We start from the raw sequence: 8,132 nt of genomic DNA on the forward strand, positions 1-8,132 counted from the left end.
TTGGGGTGGATGTCCTAATCATTGCTGCAGTCTACGCATGTATGAGAATCAGACAAATAGCTTATATAGGGGAGGTGTTGCATTCGATGGGTTGACTCCCCTGGTTGTGCGCACTGCGCCAACCTCAAAGACCCCGCATAGCAGAAGAAGTCGGAAGTCGGATTTTGGTGAGCACCAAGGCGTGCACCTTTGGTGCGGTCAACGCAGACGAATTCAGAAGTTGGGGTGGATGTCCTAATCGTTGTTGCAGGCTACACATGTATGAGAATCAGACAAATAGCTTATATAGGGGAGGTGTTGGGTTTGATGGGTCAACTCCCTTGGTTGTGCGCATTACGCCAACCTCAAAGACCTTGTTTTCGTTAAGAAGTCAAAAGTTGGGGTCAATGTCCTAATGGCTCCTGCAGGCTACACATGTATGAGAATCGGACAAATAGCTTATATAGGGGAGGTGTTGGGTTTGATGGGTCGACTCCCCTGGTTGTGCGCATTACGTCAACCTCAAAGACCTTGTTTTCGTTAAGAAGTCAAAAGTTGGGGTCGATGTCCTAATTGCTCCTGTAGACTACACATGTATGAGAATCAGACAAATAGCTTATATAGGGGAGGTGTTGGGTTTGATGGGTTGACTCCCCTAGTTGTTCGCATTACACCAACCTCAAAGACCTTGTTTTCGTTTAGAAGCCGAAAGTTGGGGTCGATGTCCTAATTGCTCCTGCAGGCTACGCATGTATGAGAATCAGACAAATAGCTTATATAGGGGAGGTGTTGGGTTTGATGGGTCGACTCCCCTGGTTGTGCGCATTGCGCCAACCTCAAAGACCCTGCATTGCGGATGAAGTCGAAAGTCAGAGTTTGGTGTGCTACAAGGTGTGGTCGAAGGTGCTCACCTAGGTGTGCACCTTTGGAGCGCAGGAAAAGTGCCCTCCAAAAGTGCGCACCTTTGGAGTGCACAAAAGTGCCCTCCAAAAGTGCGCACCTTTGGAGTGCACAAAAGTGCCCTCCAAAAGTGCGCACCTTTGGAGCGCACAAAAGTGCCCTCCAAAAGTGCGCACCTTTGGAGTGCAGAAAAGTGCCCTCCAAAAAGTGCCCTCCAAAAGTGCGCACCTTTGGAGCGCAGAAAAGTGCCCTCCAAAAAGTGCCCTCCAAAAGTGCGCACCTTTGGAGCGCAGAAAAGTGCCCTCCAAAAAGTGCCCTCCAAAAGTGCGCACCTTTGGAGCGCAGAAAAGTGCCCTCCAAAAAGTGCCCTCCAAAAGTGCGCACCTTTGGAGCGCAGAAAAGTGCCCTCCAAAAAGTGCCCTCCAAAAGTGCGCACCTTTGGAGCGCAGAAAAGTGCCCTCCAAAAAGTGCCCTCCAAAAGTGCGCACCTTTGGAGCGCAGAAAAGTGCCCTCCAAAAAGTGCCCTCCAAAAGTGCGCACCTTTGGAGCGCAGAAAAGTGCCCTCCAAAAGTGCGCACCTTTGGAGCGCACAAAAGTGCCCTCCAAAAGTGCGCACTTTTGGTGCGCACCAAGGCGCTGGTTCGGTCGTTGCAGGCGAGTTCGGAAGTTGGGGTCGATGTCCTGAGCGGAGGTGCAAACTACACAGGTGTCGGAATCGGACAAATAGCTTATATAGGGGAGGTGTATGCTTCGATGGGTCGACTCCCCAGGTTGAGCGCACCGCACCAACCTCAAAGACCCTACGGTATGGATGAAGTCGGAAGTTGGGTCCGATGACCGATTCGATTAGTAGGTATGCTCATGAGGTCGGAATTTGGGTCCGATGACCTGCCATGTGCAGGAAGGCGAATGTTGGCACTGTGCGTTGCAAGGTGCACACCAAGGCGCTGGTGCGGTCTTTTTAGTCGAGTTCGGAAGTTGGGGTCGATGTCCTGATCGGAGGTGCAAGCTACACAGGTGTGGGAATCGGACAAATAGCTTATATAGGGGAGGTGTATGCTTCGTTGGGTCGACTCCCCGGGTTGAGCGCACCGCGCCAACCTCAAAGACCCTACGGTATGGATGAAGTCGGAAGTTGGGTCCGATGACCGATTCGATATGTAGGCATACTCGCGAGGTCGGAATTTGGGTCCGATGACCTGCCACGTGCAGGAAGGCGAATGTTGGCACTGTGCGTTGCAAGGTGCGCACCAAGGCGCTGGTTCGGTCGTTGGAGGCGAGTTCGGAAGTTGGGGTCGATGTCTTGATCGGAGGTGCAAACTACACAGGTGTGGGAATCGGACAAATAGCTTATATAGGGGAGGTGTATGCTTCGTTGGGTCGACTCCCCGGGTTGAGCGCACCGCGCCAACCTCAAAGACCCTACGGTATGGATGAAGTCGGAAGTTGGGTCCGATGACCGATTCGATATGTAGGCATACTCGCGAGGTCGGAATTTGGGTCCGATGACCTGCCATGTGCAGGAAGGCGAATGTTGGGACTGTGCGTCGCAAGGTGCGCACCAAGGCGCTGGTGCCGTCGTTGCAGTCGAGTTCGGAAGTTGGGGTCGATGTCCTGGTCAGAGGTGCAAACTACACAGGTGTGGGAATCGGACAAATAGCTTATATAGGGGAGGTGTATGCTTCGATGGGTCGACTCCCTGGGTTGAGCGCACCGCGCCAACCTCAAAGACCCTACAGTATGGATGAAGTCGGAAGTTGGGTCCGATGACCGATTCGATACGTAGGCATATTGGCGAGGTCTGAATTTGTGTCCGATGACCTGCCATGCGCAGGAAGGCGGAATTTGGGTCCGATGACCGAGTTGATGGCGTGCCATGCGCAGAAAGGCGGAATTTGGGTCCGATGACCGAGTTGATGTTGATGGCCCGCCATGCACAGGAAGGCGGAATTTGGGTCCGATGACCGATTTGAAGGCGTGCCATACGCAAAAAGGCGGAGTTTGGGTCCGATGACCGAGTTGATATTGATGGCCCGCCATGCGCAGGAAGGCGGAATTTGGGTCCGATGACCTGACATACGCATGGAGTCCGACTCGGGGGCCGATGTTCGATTCGATGACTTGCATTGTGGGTAAAGTCGGAAGTTGTGGTCTTTGACCCGATTCGATGACCAGACTTCGGCTGCTTGAGAATCGGACAAATAACTTATATAGGGGAGGTAGTGTTCTCGAGCATCCTCCCCCCGTGCCCGTTTATGTCGATTGATGCTGGTGCTCGACTGGTTGGAGCGCTCGGATGCAAAAATCTTGCACCAGGATTTATCGATTGTGATGGACACGGCAAGTCTCCTGATTGCTATGCAGGAGCTCATCGTGAATCTCTATGCGGCCTTGGTATGGACTCGACCTGCGGAATGGTTCGGCAATGGTAGTCGCTCCAACACGTCCTTGCAATGGCCACAGAGGTGATTCGACTAGAGCTCCAGTCTAGCTTTTGGGTTGCTTGGCGGACTGGTATAGCCGCGATCGAGTTCCGGCCATGAACGTTTTAGATAGCTCTTGGGCTTTCTGGGACGGAAGTCGGAAGTTTGGGCTGTTGTCCGATTTGATGACCATTCTTCGGATGTGTGAGAATCGGACAAATAACTTATATAGGGGACTGTGTTGTCTCACGCAGCCCCCTCCGTGCCCCTCTATCTCGACCGATGTTGGTGCTTGAAAGGGTTGGGATCGCTCGGATTTATAAACGTGCACCACCATTTGTCGAGTGTGAGGGACGCGGCAGGTCTCCTAAATGCTATGCGGGCGCTCTCTGAGAATCTCTATCCGGCCTCGACACAGACTAGTCTTGCTGAATGGTTTGGCACTGGTAGTCGATCCAACACGTCGTTGTTGTGGCCGCCTAGGCGATTCGATTCGAGCCCCCGTCTAGCTTTTGGGTTGCTTGGCGGATTTTGCCCTATCCGCAAGTGAGCTCGGTCCCTAAACGTTCGAGAAACCCGATTGCTATGCGCCGACTCTCTTTCTTGCGAGCCTCCATCTAGCTTTTGGGTCTCTACGGAACGGAAGTCGGAATCTGGGACCGTTGTTTGATTCGACGAGGCAGACTACGGTTGTGCGAGAATCGGACAAATAACTTATATAGGGGAGGTGTTGACTGGAGCATTCTCCCCCGTGCCCCTCTAACTCGACCAATGCTGGCGCTCGAACGGTGGTAGCGCTCGGATTTTCATTGAGCGCCAGCATTGGTCGATTTAGAGGGGCATGCGAGATTCCCGAATGCTATGCGAGGGCTCTAACGGAAATGTCTATTGGTTTCGGTATGGATGCAATTGCGAGTGGTTCGGCAAAGGTAGTCGTTCCGATGCGTCCATGTCGTGGCCAAATCGATAATTCGATTTGAGCCCTCGTATAGCATTTGGGTCTCTCGATGTGATTCCGCATTCCAGTCCCTTTGGGCACTGCTTGAGCCGCATCCCAGGGGGTTCCCTTCCAAATAATCTGCCTCGCAACCCGATTGCTATGCGGTGAGGCTCCTCGGCCGCCTCGGAACTATCTGTGTATCAGACGCATCGCGGGATAAGGGGTTGGCAACGGTAGTCGCCCCAAGCGCGTCCGATGCTTGGACCATTCCGAGGCGGCCCTGAAGCCTCTTCCGTCTAGCCGTTGGGTCCTTCTCGCCGCATCCCTCGCCTCGCACCCCGATTGCTATGCGGTGAGGCTCCTCGGCCGCCTCGGAACTATCTGTGTATCGGACGCGTCGCGGGATAAGGGGTTGTCACTGGTAGTCGCCCCAAGCGCGTCCGATGCTTGGACCATTCCGAGGCGGCCCTGAAGCCTCTTCCGTCTAGCCGTTGGGTCCTTCTCGCCGCATCCCTCGCCTCGCACCCCGATTGCTATGCGGTGAGGCTCCTCGGCCGCCTCGGAACTATCTGTGTATCGGACGCGTCGCGGGATAAGGGGTTGTCATTGGTAGTCGCCCCAAGCGCGTCCGATGCTTGGACCATTCCGAGGCGGCCCTGAAGCCTCTTCCGTCTAGCCGTTGGGTCCTTCTCGCCGCATCCCTCGCCTCGCACCCCGATTGCTATGCGGTGAGGCTCCTCGGCCGCCTCGGAACTATCTGTGTATCGGACGCGTCGCGGGATAAGGGGTTGTCACTGGTAGTCGCCCCAAGCGCGTCCGATGCTTGGACCATTCCGAGGCGGCCCTGAAGCCTCTTCCATCTAGCCGTTGGGTCCTTCTCGCCGCATCCCTCGCCTCGCACCCCGATTGCTATGCGGTGAGGCTCCTCGGCCGCCTCGGAACTATCTGTGTATCAGACGCGTCGCGGGATAAGGGGTTGTCACTGGTAGTCGCCCCAAGCGCGTTCGATGCTTGGACCATTCCGAGGCGGCCCTGAAGCCTCTTCCGTCTAGCCGTTGGGTCCTTCTCGCCGCATCCCTCGCCTCGCACCCCGATTGCTATGCGGTGAGGCTCCTCGGCCGCCTTGGAACTATCTGTGTATCGGACGCGTCGCGGGATAAGGGGTTGTCACTGGTAGTCGCCCCAAGCGCGTCCGATGCTTGGACCATTCCGAGGCGGACCCGAAGCCTCTTCCGTCTAGCCGTTGGGTCCTTCTCGCCGCATCCTTCGCCTCGCACCCCGATTGCTATGCGGTGAGGCTCCTCGGCCGCCTCGGAACTATCTGTGTATCGGACGCGTCGCGGGATAAGGGGTTGTCACTGGTAGTCGCCCCAAGCGCGTCCGATGCTTGGACCATTCCGAGGCGGCCCCGAAGCCTCTTCCGTCTAGCCGTTGGGTCCTTCTCGCCGCATCCCTCGCCTCGCACCCCGATTGCTATGCGGTGAGGCTCCTCGGCCGCCTTGGAACTATCTGTGTATCGGACGCGTCGCGGGATAAGGGGTTGTCACTGGTAGTCGCCCCAAGCGCGTCCGATGCTTGGACCATTCCGAGGCGGACCCGAAGCCTCTTCCGTCTAGCCGTTGGGTCCTTCTCGCCGCATCCCTCGCCTCGCACCCCGATTGCTATGCGGTGAGGCTCCTCGGCCGCCTTGGAACTATCTGTGTATCGGACGCGTCGCGGGATAAGGGGTTGTCACTGGTAGTCGCCCCAAGCGCGTCCGATGCTTGGACCATTCCGAGGCGGACCCGAAGCCTCTTCCGTCTAGCCGTTGGGTCCTTCTCGCCGCATCCCTCGCCTCGCACCCCGATTGCTATGCGGTGAGGCTCCTCGGCCGCCTTGGAACTATCTGTGTATCGGACGCGTCGCGGGATAAGGGGTTGTCACTGGTAGTCGCCCCAAGCGCGTCCGATGCTTGGACCATTCCGAGGCGGACCCGAAGCCTCTTCCGTCTAGCCGTTGGGTCCTTCTCGCCGCATCCCTCGCCTCGCACCCCGATTGCTATGCGGTGAGGCTCCTCGGCCGCCTTGGAACTATCTGTGTATCGGACGCGTCGCGGGATAAGGGGTTGTCACTGGTAGTCGCCCCAAGCGCGTCCGATGCTTGGACCATTCCGAGGCGGCCCCGAAGCCTCTTCCGTCTAGCCGTTGGGTCCTTCTCGCCGCATCCCTCGCCTCGCACCCCGATTGCTATGCGGTGAGGCTCCTCGGCCGCCTTGGAACTATCTGTGTATCGGACGCGTCGCGGGATAAGGGGTTGTCACTGGTAGTCGCCCCAAGCGCGTCCGATGCTTGGACCATTCCGAGGCGGCCCCGAGGCCTCTTCCGTGTAGCCGTTGGGTCCTTCTCGCCGCATCCCTCGCCTCGCACCCCGATTGCTATGCGGTGAGGCTCCTCGGCCGCCTTGGAACTATCTGTGTATCGGACGCGTCGCGGGATAAGGGGTTGTCACTGGTAGTCGCCCCAAGCGCGTCCGATGCTTGGACCATTCCGAGGCGGACCTGAAGCCTCTTCCCTCTAGCCGTTGGGGCTTTCTCGCCGCATCCCTCGCCTCGCACCCTGATTGCTATGCTGTGAGGCTCCTCGGCCGCCTTGGAACTATCTGTGTATCGGACGCATCGCGGGATAAGGGGTTGGCAGTGGTAGTCGCCCCAAGCGCATCCGATGCTTGGACCATTCCGAGGCGGCCCTGCAGCCTCTTCCGTCTAGCCGTTGGGGCCATCTCGCCGCATCCCCCACCTCGCACCACGATTGCTATGCGGTGAGGCTCCTTGGCCGCCTCGGAACTATCTGTGTATCGGACGCATCGCGGGATAAGGGGTTGTCACTGGTAGTCGCCCCAAGCGCGTCCGATGCTTGGACTATTCCGAGGCGGCCCTGCAGCCTCTTCCGTCTAGCCGTTGGGGCCATCTCGCCGCATCCCCCACCTCCTCGGCCGCCTCGGAACTATCTGTGTATCGGACGCATCGCGGGATAAGGGGTTGGCAGTGGTAGTCGCCCCAAGCGCGTCCGATGCTTGGACTATTCCGAGGCAGCCCTGCAGCCTCTTCCGTCTAGCCTTTGGGGCCATCTCGCCGCATCCCTCGCCTCGCACCCCGATTGCTATGCGGTGAGGCTCCTCGGCCGCCTGGGAACTATCTTCGTATCGGACGCATCGCGGGATAAGGGGTTGTCACTGGTAGTCGCCCCAAGCGCGTCCGATGCTTGGACTATTCCGAGGCGGCCCTGTGGCCTCTTCCGTCTAGCCGTTGGGGCCATCTCGCCGCATCCCCCACCTCGCACCCCGATTGCTATGCGGTGAGGCTCTTCGGCCGCCTTGGAACTATCTTCGTATCGGACGCATCGCGGGATAAGGGGTTGTCACTGGTAGTCGCCCCAAGCGCGTCCGATGCTTGGACTATTCCGAGGCGGCCCTGCAGCCTCTTCCGTCTAGCCGTTGGGGCCATCTCGCCGCATCCCCCACCTCGCACCCCGATTGCTATGCGGTGAGGCTCCTCGGCCGCCTTGGAACTATCTTCGTATCGGACGCATCGCGGGATAAGGGGTTGTCACTGGTAGTCGCCCCAAGCGCGTCCGATGCTTGGACTATTCCGACGCGGCCCTGTGGCCTCTTCCGTCTAGCCGTTGGGGCCATCTCGCCGCATCCCCCACCTCGCACCCCGATTGCTATGCGGTGAGGCTCCTCGGCCGCCTTGGAACCATCTTCGTATCGGACGCATCGCGGGATAGGGGGCTGTCACTGGTAGTCGCCCCAAGCGTGTCCGATGCTTGGACCATTCCTAGGCGGCCCTGAAGCCTCTTCCGTCTAGCCGTTGGGGCCTTCCCGCCCCATCCCTCGCCTCGCACCCCCGATTG

The sequence above is a fragment of the Cryptomeria japonica genome, unplaced genomic scaffold (assembly GCF_030272615.1).
Source record: "Cryptomeria japonica unplaced genomic scaffold, Sugi_1.0 HiC_scaffold_15, whole genome shotgun sequence".
Classification (NCBI taxonomy): domain Eukaryota; kingdom Viridiplantae; phylum Streptophyta; class Pinopsida; order Cupressales; family Cupressaceae; genus Cryptomeria; species Cryptomeria japonica.